The sequence below is a fragment of the Dermacentor variabilis genome, chromosome 2 (genome assembly GCF_050947875.1).
Source record: "Dermacentor variabilis isolate Ectoservices chromosome 2, ASM5094787v1, whole genome shotgun sequence".
Taxonomy (NCBI): Eukaryota; Metazoa; Arthropoda; class Arachnida; order Ixodida; family Ixodidae; genus Dermacentor; species Dermacentor variabilis.
Window position 1 is genome coordinate 73,697,579 of NC_134569.1, and position 20,666 is coordinate 73,718,244.

General features: G+C 49.6%; 2 protein-coding genes across 4 annotated transcripts in view; both read right to left on the bottom strand.

Moving 5' to 3' along the window:
* Positions 1 to 20,666, bottom strand: part of Svil (Supervillin) — a 360,495-nt gene that overhangs the window by 226,022 nt on the left and 113,807 nt on the right. The gene's annotated exons all lie outside the window — the stretch shown is intronic.
* The window catches only part of LOC142572087 (uncharacterized), a 40,106-nt gene that overhangs the window by 10,882 nt on the left and 8,558 nt on the right, over positions 1 to 20,666 (bottom strand). The window lies entirely within an intron of this gene.

Here is a 20,666-nt window from a genome sequence, read left to right on the forward strand (position 1 = left end):
CTTCTGAAGCGATGTCGGTGAGACGCAGAAAGCCATGTTGTGAATGCTTGCCCAGAGCGTTCGTATGAGGTACGTGATATGCGACTAAAACGTGACCTGCGTTTCCCAATTTTACCGACGTCTATAAAGCGCGGGCGTGATGCAAACGTGCGCGACGGAATGGCAGCTAGTTATTTCTGAATGCCTCTTACGTCACCAAGCCGGTTTCATCAAAAACGCGTTAAACCCGGATTTCTCCACGTCAAACCGTACTCCAGAAAACGTTATCGTCAACCGGCAAATTCCAGATGAGGCGGCGATCCTCGTAATAAGGATGTTGGCCTATACGACGCAGGCGCTCTTGGAAGTGTATTCGTTGCAGACACCCCATTTCCACTGCAACGCCGTGATCGTACGATCAATTTTTTAGGCCGCAGCAGAACTACCGCCAAGACCATATTCTGTGATAAGCTGGACAGCTTATCTGGAGCTTTACTACTAGAATAAATCGCTTAGGTGGCCTTATGTATTCAGCGCACTTCTGAACAAAAAGGGCCAGGAGAGAGCTACTAAATAATGCCTGCAAACTAGCGTGGTGAAGTTTTCTCAGATCCGTGTTCTAGGTGAGACGATACGACGGCATGAAATGACTGCTGGAAAAGCGAGAATAAATTGAAGCATGGAAAACTGTCTCCCTGCTACACATAGATACAGCACGATTTCTTTTGGTACTTTATTTTTTACTTGAAATGTGTAACTTAGTCCGTATTGTGCGTTTTCCCTTTCGGTTCTCTTTTATGCCTCTGCCTTCTGTAATGTATTTATATCACGAGGGAACTGCAAATAAATAAATAAATAAATAAATAAATAAATAAATAAATAAATAAATCTGGCTCTTCGCTACGTCCATCACGTGGTCCCTCCGTCGTGCCTCGACGTCCGCTTAACGTTATCCCATCTTAAGTACGTTCAAATGGCCGGTCGCTACAGCGCGCACACGGAAAGGCTGATGAAGGCACGATACGTGCCCGATAAGGAGTGCGCGGAGAGTTGAGATCACGGGCATGCAGAAATCGCTCAGAGCGAGCTCGACGCGAGAGAGAGAGAGAGAGAGAGAGAGAGAGAGAGAGAGAGAGCAAAGAAGAACAAAGACGAAAAGAATGAAGAAATGAACGCGCAGATGCGGGAAGCATCGCGAGAAGGCACGGACGGTGCGGACTTTCCTCCGCGGATGATATCGCGTTTCAAGCCCATCACTCATTCTGGCAGCATACGGCAGCACGCCCGGCGGCGCGCTGTGGGGGCGAACACGCAAGCAAGCGCGCCACGTGAACTTTGCGCATGTATCACACCCTGCGGCTTTAATTGCGGATACTGCTTCCACAAGCAAGATGTTCAACCACTGCTTCATCGAAAGTGTTTAAATATAAGGCGCAATTCTAGGCCTTCCAATATTTTTCTGTGGAAACAGTGTCGAACAAAGCGAAATTCACAACCCAAGCAATGCAACGGAGTATACCGAAAGTTTACGTGACCAAAGCAACATTTTCTGCCAAAATTAATGTCGCCTGCGTTCTTGTAATGAAATGTTCCAGCGGATGGGGGCTGAAAGGGCAGCGAAACGGTATCACGGAATCGATCGTACGTTCTCGGCCTGCTGGTGTCGGCAGGATACCATTTTACTATCTTGCAATGCGTGTGTGTGCGGCGTGTGTGTGCGGCGTGTTTGTGCGGCGTGTGTGTGTGTGTGTGTGTGTGTGAGAGAGAGAGAGGGAGGGAGGGAGGGAGGGAGGGAGGGAGAGAAACGGTGCCTATCGTAACCGACACACTCACGCACTTAGGGAGCCGCGCAGTGTCGCGCGATCGAGGCCGTTCATTACACGACTCGGGTCATGCTTGAAGTGTTCGCGTTGCGCAGGGCGGCCTTTTTTAAGCTTCGTCACGGCAACTCCTGACAGCGACCCGTTTCGAAGAGCACCCAGCGGGAGTGCAGGATACAGTCATGAGGAGACGCACCCGCTTCGCCCCCCCCCCCGCCCCTAAATCGTACGGTCCCATAGCGGAAACTAAGCCGTTGCGGACCGGTCCTTCGCGCTTATATGAAAATGGATTCGAAATCGGCACGGCCGCCTCTACGAAGCGTCGTCTTGCGACCCGACCAGCGTCTCTTCTCAGCCGGCGGCGGGTTGAGGGCGCGCGCGCGCGCGCTTCACGCTACGATGCTTTATTCGCAGCAGTTCCCGCCTCCAGGCATGCAAGGTCCGCGTCGCGCGCGTGCGCGCCTTGCAGTTGCTTCGGTGGGGAGCGGCAGTGAAATGTATTACACGTCGCCGACGACGACGACGGTGTAGTTGCGACACGACGCGGCTGCGTGCATAATACCAAGGTTGGTCCGCGCCACTGCAGTCACAAAGGCGGGTCGGTCGGTCGCTCGCCAAGCTCGGTCGCCTTTCAGTGGCGCGTGCTCATTTTTTTGCGAAATAAAACGCTGATGAAGCTGCATTACTAGAGCACCCGTAGAGAGATGCATAGAGACAAGGGACAACCGGAAGGACTCGCTGAAGACGGCGCAGAAATCAAGTTCGAAGACGCAATCATATCGAGACACTTGTTTGATAGGGCAGGCTTCGGGAACATCGGTACCACATCTTGCAAGTAGAAGATGACACACAGCCTTGTCAGCATGATGAACCCACGCAATCTTAGCCAGCGCTCTTACGGCAAAGTTGAACGGACACACGGGCAGTCTATACTCGTGTACAACCGGCACAGTGGATAAAAGGCCGTGGAGGCTTCGTGTACCGGGCCACACCGGACGGTCAAGACTCACTGGGCAAGGCTGTTTAATGCGAGTGAAAAAGGCGACAACAAAGGTAACTGTTCTCTTTCTTCCAAGATCTGGACTTCTCTTCAAACTCCCCAGGCCTCCACTACGACTGCTACACGTGAACAGCGCGGAGAAGTCAGCCACAGTGCCCACAGACAGTTAAGCTTAACTTCATGTTTCCCCTTCTCCTTCAGCCTTCCACACTTATTTCCATCGCTTTAGAGCTTCCCATCTGAGTGCGATACCAATCGTGATGCCCGAAGACGCGCGAGCCCGCGGTAATGGCATCCACGGCTAAGCCATTTATCCTTCCGTTTATATCCACATCTGCTTCTTTTTTCTTTTTGTGCGCGTAAACAAAAACCCGTTCAAAGACCCCATTCAGCGATAGCTGGACGAGCGTAGCAGACCGCCATCGGACACACAATTGATCCATAAAACGCGCGCTTGCTTTCACTGCTCGAGCGTATATAGCATACCGCGGGCGTAATAGCGGGAGCAACACACGATTATGCGCATCGCCGGGGCCCGCAGACGGCTGTCCCCAAACCGAAAGAGTGAGACAGGAGGCAGGCAGGCAGACACGGCTAAAAGCGGCGCCGTGGGGACAAGGAGAGTGGCGCTGGTCGTGAAGCGACACAATTGCCGGAAGAGGCGCAGCGCAACCGGGCCAAGGTTTCGCTTCTAATGAAAAAAAAAAAAAGAAGAAAAAAAAAAGAGAGCAACGGGAGACGCAGCCGCGCTTTTCAGAACGAGAGACCCAGCGCGTCGTGCCTCTCTTCCGGCCCGCACGCGGGGGATGCACGCGTCCGCATAATGCGCCCTGACACACAGCGTACACACTATTCGGCGAGCACCGCGCGTGTCGTATGAGGCGGCCACCGCCGTGGTTTATACACAATGGCCGCGCGTCGGACGTGGGCGCACGATTCGGGCGATCCCACTCACTCCGTCTGTGCTGCGATGAACAGCTCAAGGACGTTCCTCATTTGACTTTTCTTTTTTTTTGTTCTGCGCGATATGATGGGTTGTGAAATAAAGCGCGAGGACAATGCAGTTCCGTTCTCTTTTCGAAGATAGCCTCTTCCTCGTATAACAGGCACTGCACTTCTTCCGCCATCTTTATAGCAGCGGTCGTTCTACATCTCGGGTCGTGGAATGAGTCAGTGCGACTCGAGAATAAAAAATCGCGACGGTAAAAATAGAAAACGGTAGCTCCGCCCGAAAGTGACGCATATTTTTCGGCATTCGCTTCAGTTTTGGTTCGACACTCTATGTACTATTCCTTCATAGTGCAAAGCTCCTACAGTATTAAAAAAATTATGGTCGGCTCTTGTTGTGTGCGATCTTTGCTTGTGCGCGGAGTTTACAGATATACCACCCGCAGGATAAATGCACTCGGTGCTGCGACTTCTCCAGAAACTAAAATGGGCTGGCATGCATTGTGAGGCGGCGCAATAGTTTGCATGGGATGTTTAATAAGTGCACTATACAATTATGACAAGGCTTCGATCAGAAATTTTTGATCCGGCCTAATTATCTTCCAGAGGTTACACAATCAGATGAGCGTCAATACGGCGAACTACGACGGTTTCTACGTACGACATTCAAGGAGCAAAATCTATACCATCTCGCACTAAGTTGTTCAAGCCTACGCTTCCCTTTGGATATCCGCAGGTGTATGCACACCTGCGTGCCACATACTGTTCCGGCGATACGCAGCAGAAAACAAAAAGGAAAGAAAGAAATAAAATAAAATAAGAAAGAACGTGTATGCGCTCAAATAGACATAGACGTCGACAACCGATATCCTTGAGGTGGGTTTGATTCGTGTACGACAGACAGGCGCCGCGTTAATGCAGAAAGCATCGCGCCACCAAACGTGCGCTCCGCGTTCCTGCGAGGACGACATTCGAGGCACCACCGGCTGAGCTCAGCGGCGTACCGTTCGGAACTCGCCGTCTTCGTTGCAACGCACGCTTTCGTGCGTTACATCTGCAGCTGCACGGCTTTCCTGCGCGGCGCTGCAGCCGGCGGGGCAAGCGCATCTCGCTGACGCGCGGAGGATCCCAAGCGCGCCGCCGCGTGACGCGCCACGGACGCCGGCCCTCGCGATCTGCATATCGCTCGACTCGATCGCACGAAACCCGCTAACCTCGTCTGTGTGCACGACGGAATTACCGCTCGCGAAGTGGCCGCACGCACACAGAGCGGAGCACGTGCGCGCAGCGCAAGTGACCAAACCTGTCCAGTCTTCGCGTTACGCGAACAAACGCCACGCACGCGTATTCTTTCTCGGCTCGGCGCCGGCGAGCGTTCACTTTCTCCCCACCGACCGCAGCAACGAGAGACGCGGCATGTCAGCAGAGGTCGCCCTTCCTGAGCTTTCCGCCGCGTAGCAAAAAAAAAAAAAAAAAAATGTCCTAATCGCAGGTTTATATTAATCGCCCATACAGATAAATCCTTTGTTCCGGGATGTGGTACAGCCCGGAAGACAATGTTATTGCGCGTGCCTAATGACTCGCCATACGTGTACGGCGGCTGTTGCAGCGTCAGAAAGAACGAGCGCGCGGTATATTGATGGCACGCCGCTTTGGTTAACCTCGCCGGGATTTTTCTTTCGTCCCGCTAACCCCGTGTGCGTGTGTGTCAGCACCCCGAGTACGAAGGGCAACTGAACTGCCGTTGTTTAGAGCTCGTGAGTCGCTTCACCACGCGACCGTATCTCTGCGCTCGGGAACCCGGAAGAAGACCGGAGCAGATTCTTGCGTCGTCCTTCAGGGCGGCTGTTATTAATGACGCACTCACGGACGGTCCATCTCTGGTCGCCACACAGGGAAGCCCTTGGGCCAAAGGAAGCGCTACAATAATCCGCGAGCTTAATGTGCCCCATGGAAAATAAAAAAAAATATATATATATATATCATCTCCGCTTCTTTTGTTTTCTTCGGAAGCTCAGCAAAATGAAATAAGTAAGAAAGAACGAATATTACTTCCGCAAAGGCATCGCAGCGCCAACAGGAAGTGGGTGACAAGTGGAGGCAACTACGAAGTTACTCTACTGGGTACGAGGTCGTGAGTTCGACTCTCGGCCGCGGCGACGGCGTTAGGTGGGAAGGTAACCAACCTGCAAGGCTCCAGGCGATAGTAGGAAAGGGTGACACGTGGTATAGCTTGTCTTCAGCGGCCTCAGTCTGCACTCTCTGCAGTGGCGTCAGAGACGGGGCAGAGAAGTGGAGCGTCTCCACTTCCCGTGTAACATCCATCAGCGCCCTCTACTGACGCTGCGTTCGCAAGCTGTGGAGAGTAAAATTTTATCTACCGGAATTTCGGAAAACGTTAAACAAACCCAGGTGGTACAATTTAATGCGCATGTTTCTGAAGCTTGGATGTATAAGATGGCCGACGCGCGTTGATTAAAAAAAAAAAGAAAAAAAAGGAGAAAGGAAGGAAGAAAACGTCGGGTGCCGTTTCAGTAGGCTCACAACCCTTTTTCCAGCTCTATTATAAACAGACAAAGACACCCTATTCTGGAGTTCCCGTACATGCTCCCGCACTATACACTCTATACTCCACCGGCTCCCCTAAACAGCAGCTCACCAAGAAGCGAAGGCAAGTCTGCCTGTAGATGTAGGCCACCTGTATTCAAGCCCGAACAACGACAATCCTCATAACTGCGCGCGGGGGGCACAGCCGGTGCGCCCCTCCAAGAGGAAACACCGGCGGCCGGTCAGTTGGGCGTATATTTACGCGCGACTTCCCTCCGCGGTGGTGCGCAATAGAAGCCGACCAGGCGGAGGCGGCGCGCGCAGTTCACGATTACGAAAGGCTGTTTTCGCGTGATCCACATGGCTCGGCGATAAAAAGGAAACCCAGAGTAGGACGTCTCTTGAGCAACAGGGGAGAGACAAAGAAAGCTATACGTACGAGCGAAGAAAAAAAAAGAAAAGAAAATAAATGGACGAAGCGCCGGGCAGAGAGCTCGAGAGGAAAACTAAATAAGGCCGGCTCGACGGCCCGAGGCACTCTCGGCGTCTGCTGGCTTCCGCAAGCCGTGTGCGTGAGCCGCTCGGATTCTTGCGTAATATAGCCGTCCTACGTCTTCTTAATCCAATACGTGTGTGCGCGCCGGAGCCAACGTTTTACTGCACGGAGAGAGGATACTCGACCGGGCGCTCGGAGCCGCTTGACGGCAAACCGGTCTCTATTCTTTACTCACTCCATCATAAAAAGAAATATTTCAAAATGGAGGAAGCAATTTTGAAAAGAAAGTAAGGAAATTAAAGTAAGTATGAAGGACTTCAATGAAGTGAAAGTCACTTCTTTATCATTACTTCTACCTTCTGTCTATCACTCGCTATATTAGTTCTTGACGCCGCAATTAAAGACACACACGCACGCGAGAGAGAGAGAGAGACAGAACGTGTAATTATTATGAATTACTGTTACCAGCGTAAGAACTGGCGTTGGGCTTACTGGTCTTCCATAACGATTGCGGAGAACCATAGAGCTGAGTGAAGAGGCACACCACTACAGGGGACAAACACTAACGCTGCTGTGACTAAACGTTACGGCGAACGTGCTAAGTAAAAAAAAAAAAAAAAGGAAACTAATACCGAAGCACACCCTAAACACGGGGCAGCGGTATATATAGTATGCAGCCGTTACGGCGATACTACAGCCACGATTGCTGAAATCCGACATCAAGCGTAAAACGAGCTGTCTACGGTAGAGAAATTAAAAAAAAAAAAGCCGGAAGATTTAGCGCGGTCACGAAACGCATTGCGCGCGAGATCTTCCCCGCGGCCAGCACGCGCGCTCTTTCAGTGCGCCGTTACGAGCAAGCTGTCCGGGTTTGTGCGAATGAATGGACTTCTTTCCTCGGCAATTCGGCCGCCGCTCGATTGTCCATTGCTGGCCGGACATAAAATGAAGCTGTTCAAACCGCGCCGAACAGGAAACTCGTTCGCAAGAAACCAAAAGAGAAGGCTGCATTACGGAGCAGAACGAGACATTGATTGAACGCTGCGATGGTTTATTGCTATGGAAGGCATGTTTGGGAATAAGGCAGACTGCCGAGAATGGCACCTCGTTTCGTGCAGTCGGGACAAACGGCAGTAGTAAACTGCTTTTGCTCTTCCTCGTTAAGAGCACTGTCTGAATTTGGTTGAGTTTTTTTTCACATAAAGAAGAAACGAAATTAGAAACGTTAAGGCGAGGGCAGCAGCAGCATCGGATGCAGAGCGTTTCACGTCCATTATTTAATAATTAATTGGGTTGCACGCGCCGAAGCTACAGCAGGGCTACGCTGCTGCAGCAAGGGCTCGGTATTAATTTTGGCCAAATGTAATTTCCAAATGTTCACGAAAACAGGGAGATTTGGAAATGAATAACTCAAAGTTTGCGGCCGCTATATCCCCTTTGCATGAAGTATGAAGTGCTTGGGTTCTGTCGGTCTATGCATCTGTCGGTGTTTTTCTTTTTTATTCTCGCTCTATGTGCGTGCGAGGTAAAGACCTAGCGGTCACTGTTGTTTCTGCGTACAAAAGAACCACAGCTTTCTGCACCTGTGCATCCTTAAGACTCTCTCTGTACCTACGCCAAGCCGCTTGCGGCTGTTATTTTCAAAACTCCCCATCTTCCCTCTCTCGTTTCATACCAGCGCGATAGCATGCATGCATACCTGGAAGAAAACGTTCATACTGCCGCAACTTCTGCGCTCCCCTCGCGAAAAAAAAAAAAATGTTCATCACATGATACCATCCGGTTGGTGGCCTATCCCCGATAGTGGGTTTGTGCCGCTGTACAAGGAATAATAATAACCATAATCATCAAAAGAGCCCGCGCATCTGTGCGACGCTGCGCATATCCTTTTTCACAAAAGCTGGAGCGGGTGCGTCATGCGCGGGAAACGGCGCGATTCTCTCACCGCCAGGTCGGGAGGGAGGAGAACATGTATACGTATGGGGCCCCATCACCCTCGTTCAGTCAGAACGGCACAGCCAACGCAGCTAGCGGGTACCTTTTCTCCTTTCTCTTTTCTTGCTTTTCTTTTTTTCCAGCAACACCAGCGGCTCCCGCGGCAACGCCAAGGGCCCACCGGGATTAAACGGTTCTCGACGGTGCGTCGGCACCAACCCGGATATTTGCCGTGTCCGACGAGGACCGACTGTGCTTCCCTTCCGCTCGCGGGGCTGTACGAGCGTGACCCCGCGGTGTGGTGTCGGTTCTGCTGAAAACCGCGCTCGTATAATACGTAACGGATGGGAAGCTCGGCGGGTAAGGACGAAGCGAGGAAAGAAGCCGCGCCGGTAGGAAACGGCGTAAGCTTGCGCAACGCGCCCGTATATACGCTGCAGCGCGCAATAGGAAAATGGGACGTGCCCGCTGCTCCGCACGTGGCCGCGGCCGCGGGAACAACTATACTTCCATCACTCGCACTTCGAGAAAGAAAGAAAGAAAGAAAGAAAGAAAGAAAGAAAGAAAGAAAGAAAGAAAGAAAGAAAGAAAGAGAGAGAGAAATCTATTATCTCCACTTCTTCTTCTTTCTTATTCATTGAAGGCCTGCAATGAGTATAAGCGGCGGGGGGCAGTAGAAGGAGCGAGATTTTTTTCCTATCACCCACTGCGCTGTGTTCTCTTTTTCGTACAGAGCAGACTCGGGAATCACCTCGCGGCCTGCGACGACACTAGCACACACGATTTCGCTCCTTGACAAGCTAGCTGCAGCAAGGGTATGTCCAGCACAAGACCACACGCTGAAAGAACAAGGTCATGCAACTAGCTCGACTGAATATGTCGCTGAAACAGCATGCGCGCGAGCGGCCTTTTGAAGCTGCCGATTTTAGTGCCGTTATCTATACGGCTCTTCAACGTGACCCCGTGGACAAAAGGCCGATTTCCAGCCCGCTTATCGGGGAACAATCTGCTGTGCGCGACTGTGGTACACCTCGACGGCAGATGGTAAAACCATCGTCTCCGCCAGCTGTGCGTATACCAGCGAGAGACCTCGAGAGGCGCTGACTGTAACCATAGGCGCCTACTCAACAGGTAAACAGAATTAATCAAAACTAAAGCTTCGTCATTCGTTAGGCAAAAACACTCGCCAAGACAGTAATTACGTTCGGTTAAATAAAAACAAAGAAAAGGTTACACGTCCAAACCCATACACATGTATATATCGTTCTTCATGATTAATTTTCAATGGGGTTGAAATCCGGGCCAGTTGGTACATCGCTGAAGGAAAAACCCAGTCACAAAAGACAAAAGACAAGAAGAAAGGTTCACACTAGAACGACTGGAGTTGTGGCGTGAACCTCTCTTCTTGTCTTTTGTCTTTTGTCACTGGTTTTTTTCCTTCAACCATTTCCAAATATTTTTTATCAGAGCACGGAAAGAAAAACACCACAGAAAAGCACACAGCGCTGTCCGTGTGGGCTTCTCTGTGCTATTTGTCATTGCTTGCACTGAAAAGATGATTTGAAGAACCCCTTGAAACGCGCGTGCAAAAGCAACAGACTGTTCCTACAAAAAACGTCGTTGTTTAAAAAGGTGGGGTGGGGGGGGGGGGGGACGTTGCACCACGGTTTCCCTTAGCGCCAGGCACGCAACAGAAATCTTGCGACAAGGCCCAGCGACTGATGTTGTTGAAGACGAAAAAGCTTCGAAAACTGTTGACAAAAGAGCGTACCTGCTAGTGCCGCAGGAGGTAGCCACACCATACCTTGGAAAAGCTCATGGTGCGCTACGGACAACCAAGAAATTTTGGTGCTCTTTAGGGCCAAATCGCTCGTAAAGATTTTGTGCATAGCCTCTTAAAGTATCTGCGCATGTTTTTTATCCATTGTGAGCTTACGTTCATGGAGCATATATCGCAACCCCTCTCAGTCATATTGCATCCGGAGTAGCCTCTTAGGCCTGATGCCACACAATCTCTCGCGCTTCAACTGAAGTCATCAGACGACATGCAAAACCTGCAAGTGCGGTTTCTACTCACACCTCGGTTGATCCAACCAAGATGGCGAATCCAGGGCTAGAGTAGTAATTAAAGTTTCAACATTTGTACTAGTGAGATTCCTGACCCCCCCCCCCCCCCCCTCCTTCCATTTAGGCTATCACAACGCGTGTCTCGAACTCGGCTATCTTGGTTAGGGCAAGCGAGATGTGTGGTAAAGTCGGCTTACAAAATTTTGCATATCGGATGCTGCTAAAGAAATAAAAAAATATTTTTTAGAAAATTTATTGTGGACATGCACTCAAAAGCAATGACGCGGAAAAATAATCTCCGAACATTGGCCGATGAAGATCCTATCGATAGGGGGCGCAAGCAATGAGCTCATCGTAGCTGAACGTGCTCTAGGCTTCATCAGGTCAGCCGACCTGACCTTGGCCGCACGCTCCCGTCGCCGCCACGCTGTCCAGTCGACTGCCGCGGGGAGGAAAAATAAAAATAATAATAGAAGGACAAAAAAAAAAAACGGCGTGCTTTTCCGCTCGCCCGACGCAGTCAGCGGCGCGCATTGGGCTCGATAAGGGAAGGCAGTTCAGCCGTAAACGACTGTGCTACTTTATGGACAAATGCTATGCCCCAGCGGCTGTTCGCCAATCTGCTGTATACAGGCTGCTAACATGCTGGCCCTCCGGCATACTGCTATAAATTTGCTTCGGGGTAATCGTCTGCGCGACTAAAATGTGAGCTACTAACGGTCAAGGCAAGCTACTAACGGTCAAGCCTTTTATCGAAGTAGCGAGCGGGCACGTGAGTTAGTAGCAGTCTCGTCAAGTTGCTAACGCAGTAGATTTTTTTTCTCCCATCGTAGCATTAATTATTCCGCCGATTCTGTAAGGGAAATGCTGAATAAGGAAACCTGCATGTTGATCTGTTTGAAGTGAGTGCGTTGAGAGAAATGGCAGAAATGGGAACATAAAGGTTGGCAATGAATCAAGGAACAAGGACGGCTCCTAAGTAGCACGTCAAACGTCAAGCCATGTGGCTTTGAATTTAAACACTAAATTTCCGCAAGTTGAGGCTATCTTATCAGGCAGGCTTCTGCTATACTGGCGTGAAGTTGGTGACCTCCAAGCAAAACGAAGCTCGAGATGTCCGAGTGGCTAACGAGAGAAGAAGAGGTCCAGTGCTCCACGCTGAAGTAAGGCATACGAGGAAAAGAGCAGTTAATAAAAAAACAGATAGAGAGAGAGAGAAAGAGAGAGAAGTCGGTTAACGCAAAGTGCTGCGCGCTAGTGTTGGGCTATCTAAAAGCCTACTGCTGGGACACTCGCTCACATTCGACCCACGGTATATCTTTCGCAATGCGTTAAACGCTATCAGGCGAAGAGTGGGCGCAAGTGCGTCGGAACAGAACTAGACAGATTAGAGCATTCATTTCACCGCACCTGCTCCTGCATGGATATCGTCTGTATCTCCATCTAAAACGAGGACAGAACGTGCCAGTCGTAGAAGGCGCGCACATTAAGACCTAATGCACAACCTTGAGCAGCGGCGTGGACTTATCGGGTACTTTTATACAGCTGTCGCTTTAATGTTTCCGTGACCCCGGTACCAGCGCACAACTGTGAGCCGTTCTTGGTTTGCGTGATGTAATGGCTCGGGTTTTCTCGGAAAGCGTGTGTCTAGCTTGACTTGAAGAGCAGAACATAAAAGCAAGGCGTAAATGTCACATAATTCGGAATGTAGATCACCGGTGAGATGTTCGCATCTACGCCACTCGCCCATACATAAGACATGTCAGTTCGAAATTCTTAGAGCGATTAACGCATAAGTCACCCGCCCGAATGTTTGTGAGCACACAGAACGTGAAAGAACCGTGCAGCCGTGTTTCCTCGAGTATATTCTGGCCCAGGATATGCAAAAGGAGCAATAAAAGCAAAAGCGACCTTGAGTTTCGTTGTCTTTTAATTTACCACTTCATATTATGAAGATAGCAGGATACTCATAGCCAAATAAGATAAAGTTATTCCCGTACGTATGTGTGCTTTCCCTGAACTGGACGTTCTATGTTTACATATATGCACCATTTTGATGCAAGCAACGAAGACTGCAATGTTCAGAGTCATGTTTGATTGGTTACACACGTTCCCGCATACAGAAGTAACGCCACCACCTGCGCTACACGTAAGTGTCGTCGCGCACTTCATACAAAAGCGAATTTAAGGGGCTTCAACAAAGCAGATGGCCGAGTTTCGCGTGGAAGCGGAGTATACGGACCCACGCAGCGTGAATTAACGACGCAAACAGGGCCGGTGTTTACAGTGCGTTCTGCAATCTTATAAGCCGTCCACACGAATCTAGATCGCCCGATAAACGGCGTCTTTCGTCCCCAGCGCAATACATGTGACGCCGAGTCTTGGCAGCCAAGCAAGCCGGACCGAAGATATGAACCGCGCGCAGCTTCCTGACTCGCCACAACCTTTCCTTGTCCTGCCGCTGCAGCGCTAATGAAGAGAGAGAAGCCTACGCGGAGCGCGCGACACAGTTCTCAACGAATATAAAACCTACGCGGTCGCCTCGCTTATCACAGCACGTAAGCTTCGCATTGTATGCAAACGTAGACGTAAACGTAGACAAAAAGAAATAAACAAAGAAAGAGAAAAAGAAAGGAAAAAGAAAACGAAGCGCTGCTCCACATCTCAAACGTTTCTCACGGGCAGGTTTGACAGCTGCCTCCGAAAAGGCTACGTTGCTGCGTCGTTGGACCAGCGTCAATTTCGTCGTTTTCCCTGTTCTCTCCTTCGCACTCTCTCCCTCGATATACAATGACCGCGACGCGTTCACACTACCGCATATACGTGTCATACGTTGACCGGGCGCGGCGAGCGGACTGTAATTTGAAGTCTTTGTTACTGGGCACGCCCCTTCTAATCACCGTCGACACGAATAGGGCAACGAAAAGGCGTGCCGCTGTGCGAACGATAATAATCGCCGTGACACACCGTTCAGCGCGCGAACTCGCCTCCCCTCCACTCACCTACCCCACACGGCCCCCCCTGTTCACACACACACACACACACACACACACACACACACACACACACACACACACACACACACACACACACACACACACACACACACACACACACACACACACACACACACACACACACACACACACACACACACACACACACACACACACACACACACACACACACACACACCTTATTCCATCGGCCGCGCTCTGCTATAAATTGGCAGTGGCCTAGTTCGCACGTGGAGACGTCAGCGCCTTATCCGGTTACCTTACAAACCGATGTTACACCGATCATAAACAAATGGCGGACGAAGAAGCCAAAAGAGATAATGCCCACGATTTAGGTGGGTGAACGTCCAATAACGTACACACGCTATGGCTGTACGATTCTTGCTACCAGATATGCACGTTTCTCCAGATCGGCGAATTACGTCGGCTGATTTTCGTTCAGTATTATCACTACTACTATCCATTCGCTCGTATATATTGCAGCCTCCCCCGCGGCATCGTTTCTGTGCATCTTTTAACTGCATGTGCGTTGACGCATTTCCCAAGAATGATCGTGGGCACTCCCTCGCTCCACCCGCAGTTCTCGTCGCTGTCTGTGTGCTCGATAAGGCTGTTACGTCAAACGCGCGGACACGCACGCAGAAAGATGTTGCCTCGGAGAGCCAAAAAACCTTGAAGGTTACGTCGTTATCGTCGGAATAACGAAATAAGATGCACGCAAGAGACCAAAGAAATCCATACGAACAAGATTTTCCCTTCTCTCTAAATTTCTTTTGCAGGCGACTAACAGATGTAAGTAAATTGATGAGCAGGTGCGAGTGTCAGTGTGGGGAACATATGCCAGCGGACGGAAGGCTGACAGCTCCACAAATGAACAAGGACTACAAAACTTCTATTTGTTCTACGGCGCTTCCACCTCACATCGGTGTGCAGTTATATAAAAAGAAAAAACAAAAGCTTCTACAGCGAAATGCAAAACACATGTACCAAAGCAGTAGCCGGATGAAGCCTGATATCACCTTACTGCAAGCATCGTCAAGCTTAAGGCGAACATTGCGATTGAAAATTTGAGTTCTGCCAATTCCTGGGAATTTCGCACCCTCCACAGAAGTCAAATCTATGCTTCAACGTTGACTATTTTTCGTGGTATCCATAATGTGTCAAAAAGCCAAGTTAGGAAAGACGCCCACCTGCCTGGAGCGCTCAAAAGGCTCGCTAAGCCACAGTACAAACGGCCTTCGACAGCAGCCACTAAATGTGAGAGGCCATGAATACAAGCACGAGCCCGTGGGTCTGCAGCATCTGTACGTGTCGGACTCACGTCCACACACGCGTTCACACTAACTTATAGGTTATGGCATATATAATTGATTTAACAGCTGCCAAATTATGCTTCCTTTGCTCTGCAAACCGTGATCGAAGATTTTCGACAGAAGCGTGGACACACGTAAGTCCATGGCTTCTTGGTGCGACTTGTTAAGAAAAAACAAGCGTATTTATACATGCGCAACCAGCGACAGCTTGTACGGAGCACGGACGAAGAGAAATGTTGAGGTGTTTAGCCTGAAGTTCGCAGCACTTCCGGGTGTGGCCTGTGCAGTCACTTTCTTTTCGGATTGGAACGGCCTACAACGTAGCATGTGCTGATTGTGGTCGCGAAGAGACCCGTGAACATTTGCAGTGTGACGGTTCTCGCTACAGTAGCGCAGTCGCGAGTTATCGTATCTGCAGATACGATAACTCGCGACTGCGCTAGCTCGTGTTGATCGGGCAACCATGGGAATAAACTACTTTGGAATGGCGACTTCATAAGCCATCGCACCAGAGGGCGACAGACAAAGGCACTGCTGCCCTTCTCAGCGACAACAAACCTGCAAAAGCTGTTTTAGCCTTAATTGGTGTTCATTGTGCTGCACGTGATACAATGCTTTAGTAATGTGTCAGTGCTCGCTGCCTCTCTCTCGTTTTGTGTATATGCATATACCGGATTTTCTGTTATAGCTGCTTAACCTCTCTGCCTTTCACCTTTCGTTTGTCTTTAACAATTATTAACTTGATTGGCGATGTCTTCAGCTGCCGTGAATGGCTACCGCACTGGCGCACACGTACGAACAGCGGCGTCAATTCAACCTTGAGTTCACGCGGCAATGACGCTGAATATGGCATGGCTAACTGCTTCAGCACCACCTAGCTAATGGTGCAACAGCAGTTATTTGTCACTATGACGTAATTCAGTGTACGAATTAGATACTCAAATAAACGACGCTCACAAGTTTGTCGAGAGTAAAATAAGGTTTGAAACCGGGAGGCGGAAGCCTGCTACTTTTGCACACGGTCTTTGGTTTCCACGAAGAACGAAAGAAATAGTGAAAGCGCCGACCATACAGGATGGGTTAGAGATTTCCATGCACTCTCCAAGACCGAGCGTCTAACTTTTGCTTCTCTTGCTTGGCTCTTTGTGTTTCGTATAAACGTTTTGTGGCCGACACTACTATAGCGAAAGTAACAACGAGAGGCGCCCGTCTAGTTTCAAGTAACAGAAGATCACTTACTACACCACATCGGTGTACGGTGCACGATCAGCCAGCCTGAATCGATGTTCGCAATGATGAAAACAGCGCTCGGGGTCTAGCACGTAGCGAAGCTTCCACGTCAGCCGTGCTGCAGCATCCAGACGTCCGTGTCCCGACTGGAACATGTAGCGGGGCTGTCTATCACCCGTCTCCTCCGGGCCTTCTCTATCGTATTTGTCATTTTTTTTATCTGTTAAGAGTGATCATAACAGGCCGGGCCAATGTCCTGCCACGACAGTGTGCAACCGATAATTAACGCGGAACTCAGCCTCACAGATGCCACTGATGCCATCGAACGAAACAATGTAACGTTGAGCGGGACAGCGCTCCTAAGTTTAGTGCAGCTTGCTGCGTTGCTGATACTAGAGTCCTATTTAAAAACTTTTTGTTGGTTATTTTTTTTCGTTATTTTTTTACCAGGAGTTCTCGACATGAGCTACTTAAAGCCACGTTAATGGAGGTTGCGGAAGCTGATAAAAAAAATCAGTTTTGTCATGCAATTTCTGTACGAACTATTAAGAAAAAAGAAAAGCAATTTGAAAAACTAACACATTGTATCAGGCTGCGTGAAAGGACTCTGGTATGACGCACCTTTCTCTGTATTCTACATTTCGTAGCTTAATGCTGGACGCAACAATGTGAGTCGTATTTTCCGTTACGAGGTCGATAGTTCTGAAGATTAACTAATCAAGGTTACATGAAAAAGCGTAGTTTCTTTAGGGCTTGCAATCCCATCACTGCCGTGCCTAGTTAACTGCCGCGTGTAGTCATCGGTCTGCTCCTGGGAGAACGGCATATTAGCAAGATCAATGGCTACGATACAAATTCACGTGGTCGCGGTATCGATCCAAGGCCGCGACGACTGCATTCCAATGGGAGCTGAATCCAGAAACGCTCGTGTACCGAGCATTGGCTGCACGTTAAGGAACCCCAGGTGGCCAAAATCAATTCGGAGTCCTCCACTAAGGCGTGCCTCATAATAAGACTGTGGTTTCGCCATGTAAAACGCCAGAATTTCTATCCTTTCTTTATTTTATTTTAGAATGCAAGACTTGCCCCAGTACGCCTGTACTTTAACATTGCGCAGACAGTACAGACAGATAGGGAGAAAGAAATGTAAGCAAAAGCAGAGTTCAACCGGACGTACGTAAAGTTTGCTATCCTGCAAGGCGGAGGAGATCAAGGGATGGAAAGAGACAAAGAAGAGAGAGAACATAAACTGTCCGCATACCCAGTGTAGCACATCCCGACTAACACTTCAACTAAACAATCAGAAACGCACGGTTGCGCAATGTAGTACGGTCACTGTGCACACCACGACTATAATCGGCTCTATCTGGTGCAAGAAAAGTACGGGATTGTACCAAGTGCGGCAGGTGTTGTGCGCTACGCTTGCGACTCTTGAGGTTAGTGGACCGGTCCCTCAATTTATCAAAGTTCTCATGAAATAAGCGACTTCGTTCGAAGTACAATGTCATCTTCGGCTGCCGAGGCATTCTTTGCAAACAGCGCACTACACATGTCGTAGTACATATAAGGGCATTTACATATAAGATCTTTTAGGCACGCAATGGCTATCCGGGCAATGCTCAGTTGTGGGAATGCTCGGAAAGCCCCCCTGTTATAAAGTGCAGCCTGGCCTCCTTCCCGAAAAAGAACGATCGACAACCCTAGAGGAGTGACTCAGCAAAGAAATAATAATAAATAAAAATAAAATAACACACACACACACACGCACGCACGCACACACACGCACACACACGTGCTCGAGCTCATCGCAACGGTACACCTGGCTGAATGAAGATACAAGAAACCCAGACAAGGGTACTTCCAAACAAAGTTCATTCTCTCTCTCTCTGCCGGCCGGCCGACAAGGTGAAGTTGCTCGCGCACATAGTAACGTCGATGCAAGTGAGCTGCAAAGAGTAACGGGGGACAGGGTTAAAAGGGCAGAGATTACTCGCTGCCTATCAATGGGCAGCAGCTTGTCTCCGTCTCTTCGTGCTGCAGGTATAGGGTTTGTCCATCTGAGCCCCTTTGCTGAGGGCTTGTGCCTGCAACGCTAAGCGCATCCTGCCGGCTCCGATAAGGCATGAGAAGTAGAACGAGTGATAGTGACCGATAAGGAACGTCGACGAGATTACAGACCCATGGGAAAGGCGGCACGGTACTCGACAAGGAAGAGCGGGTTCAGTGAGACAGAAATGGAACAGACGGCCTTTCAGCAAATGAGGGTTGTCGCGCAGCCGTTCTTTTTTTCCCCCTCACTCTATTCCGCTGTCGGTTCCAGGTAGATAGTAGGCTATAAGCAAAGCGCTCAATGAGAACCCGAAACAATATAGATTACTTCAGACCAACGTACACGATGACACGAGCGCTTAGACAGTACAAAAAAGTAAAGAAAAAGAAACGAAACCATAAAACGAGGGCGTGATAGTACAAAAACGTTGTCAGCGTTGGAAGCAGGAAGCACTGCCAAAATTTCCGAGGTACTGTTCAAGTGTGGTTGACCTCCCTGCCTTTCTCTCATTTGCATCTCTCTCTCCCTCTCCCCAATGTACTGAAGGGCTAGTTGGTTATCATAATTCAGAGCAACGCACTCAAAGAATACGAATAGAAGCAAAAATAAGTACACACACTGGGTGTTTCGCGTCATCCCTCGTTTTGTGTGCGTCCTTGCTTTTTCAAGTACGCGGCTTTAGCTATATAGGATAAATGTTAGTTACATGCGTCCCTGTACCACCTTCAAACAGTGGTGCCCCTTTTGAGCACTACAAGAGGCTGGCAATAAACATTCGCCCGAGAGGTGCTGTCTGGCTGCTTCGAACAAACGGCTTCCTGTTTGCGCCCATGGCGCTGCGCGGCACGCGTTGGAAAAGCCACGATGGCCGTAAATGCGTGATTGCGCTAAGCGTTATTCGAGGCAGCAGTGTTAGCTATTCGCAGAAGGGGTAAGGCACACTGCGTCGAGGACACAGCATCGCGCGATAGAAGACATGTACCGTCAAAAAGAGAAGAAGAAGAAGAAGAAGAAGAAGAAGAAGAAGCAAACAGAAAGCGTGGATGGCCAATGTGCGAGTACGTGCCACGTCTGAGGCTTGTCGTCATCACGTATGAACACGCAAGACTGCGCATATGGTCGCCAAACGCCTGGAGCATCGTATACGCATATATGAGAACGAAAACGCTGAGGCTTCGTTCAGCCGGGTTGGTGCGTCTACGTCACAGCGTTAAATATAAGAGCGCATATGGGACGTACGGTGGCAGAACCGGTACACGGAGTAATGGATTTGACTAGAATATCTTGAGATGCAGGTGACAGACACGCTCGGTTGCCAAAGTGGCCCACGTTTACTGAAAACAACAAAACCTGAGTAAAAGTTAAATTAGAGTAAGGGATTAAGCCTTGTTTTTCTTAACGTTGCAAATAAACAGAAAGAAAGAAGGAACGACAGAAAGAAGGAAAAGAAGAAAGGCATAGGATGCTTATAACTCCTCTTAACAATCGCGGTTGTCGTTTCTGCCAGAAATCATGCCAGGCGCTAGATTTTTACTCATTCACGTGCGCCACTCGCATATATCGTCACGACGACGCCAATTCATTGTCTTGTCATGCGACTAGATCTCTTAGCTTCCAGGTCAGATTCTACACAACAAAGCATTCTTAGTCTTCACACTGCTTCGACGAACCCTTGTTTTCTCACTCGGATCGCTTAGCGCTGCGCATGCCGGAAAGAAAGAGGAAATAAACGAACGAGGACCTCACAGCTAGACTGGCATAAGCAGAACGAGCGACCGTTTCTACGCCAAAATACCGGCTGTGTATATACAGAAGCAAATGGCGCGATGCGCCGGGGAGATGAGCGCCGAAAAAAAAGAAATGTCAGCAATTTGTCACTTTGCCGTATCCGGTGGGGTTTGTTTCGGAAAACAATGAGCAGTTTATCCTCGTCCAAAAGCAGACGAATACAGAGGGACCGCATTCATATACACGGGGCGGGGCAGAAAGCGGCCCCAAACATCGACCCCTTTTGCCGCGTATACTTACACCGACGACACCGACCCGAAAACTCTAAAGCCATGCAGAACACGCCGAATGCGCCCCCCCCCCCCCATTATCCCGCTCTCCCACGAACATTCTTTGCCTTCCGCTTCACCGCACGAATTTATATGCTGCGTCATATTTCGACTCTCCTTCGCGCATGCGGGGTGCTGTTTTTCAGTCGACCGAAAGGTTGCGAGACCTTTCTATTATATATATAGCTATAGGGGCGCAGCCATTTC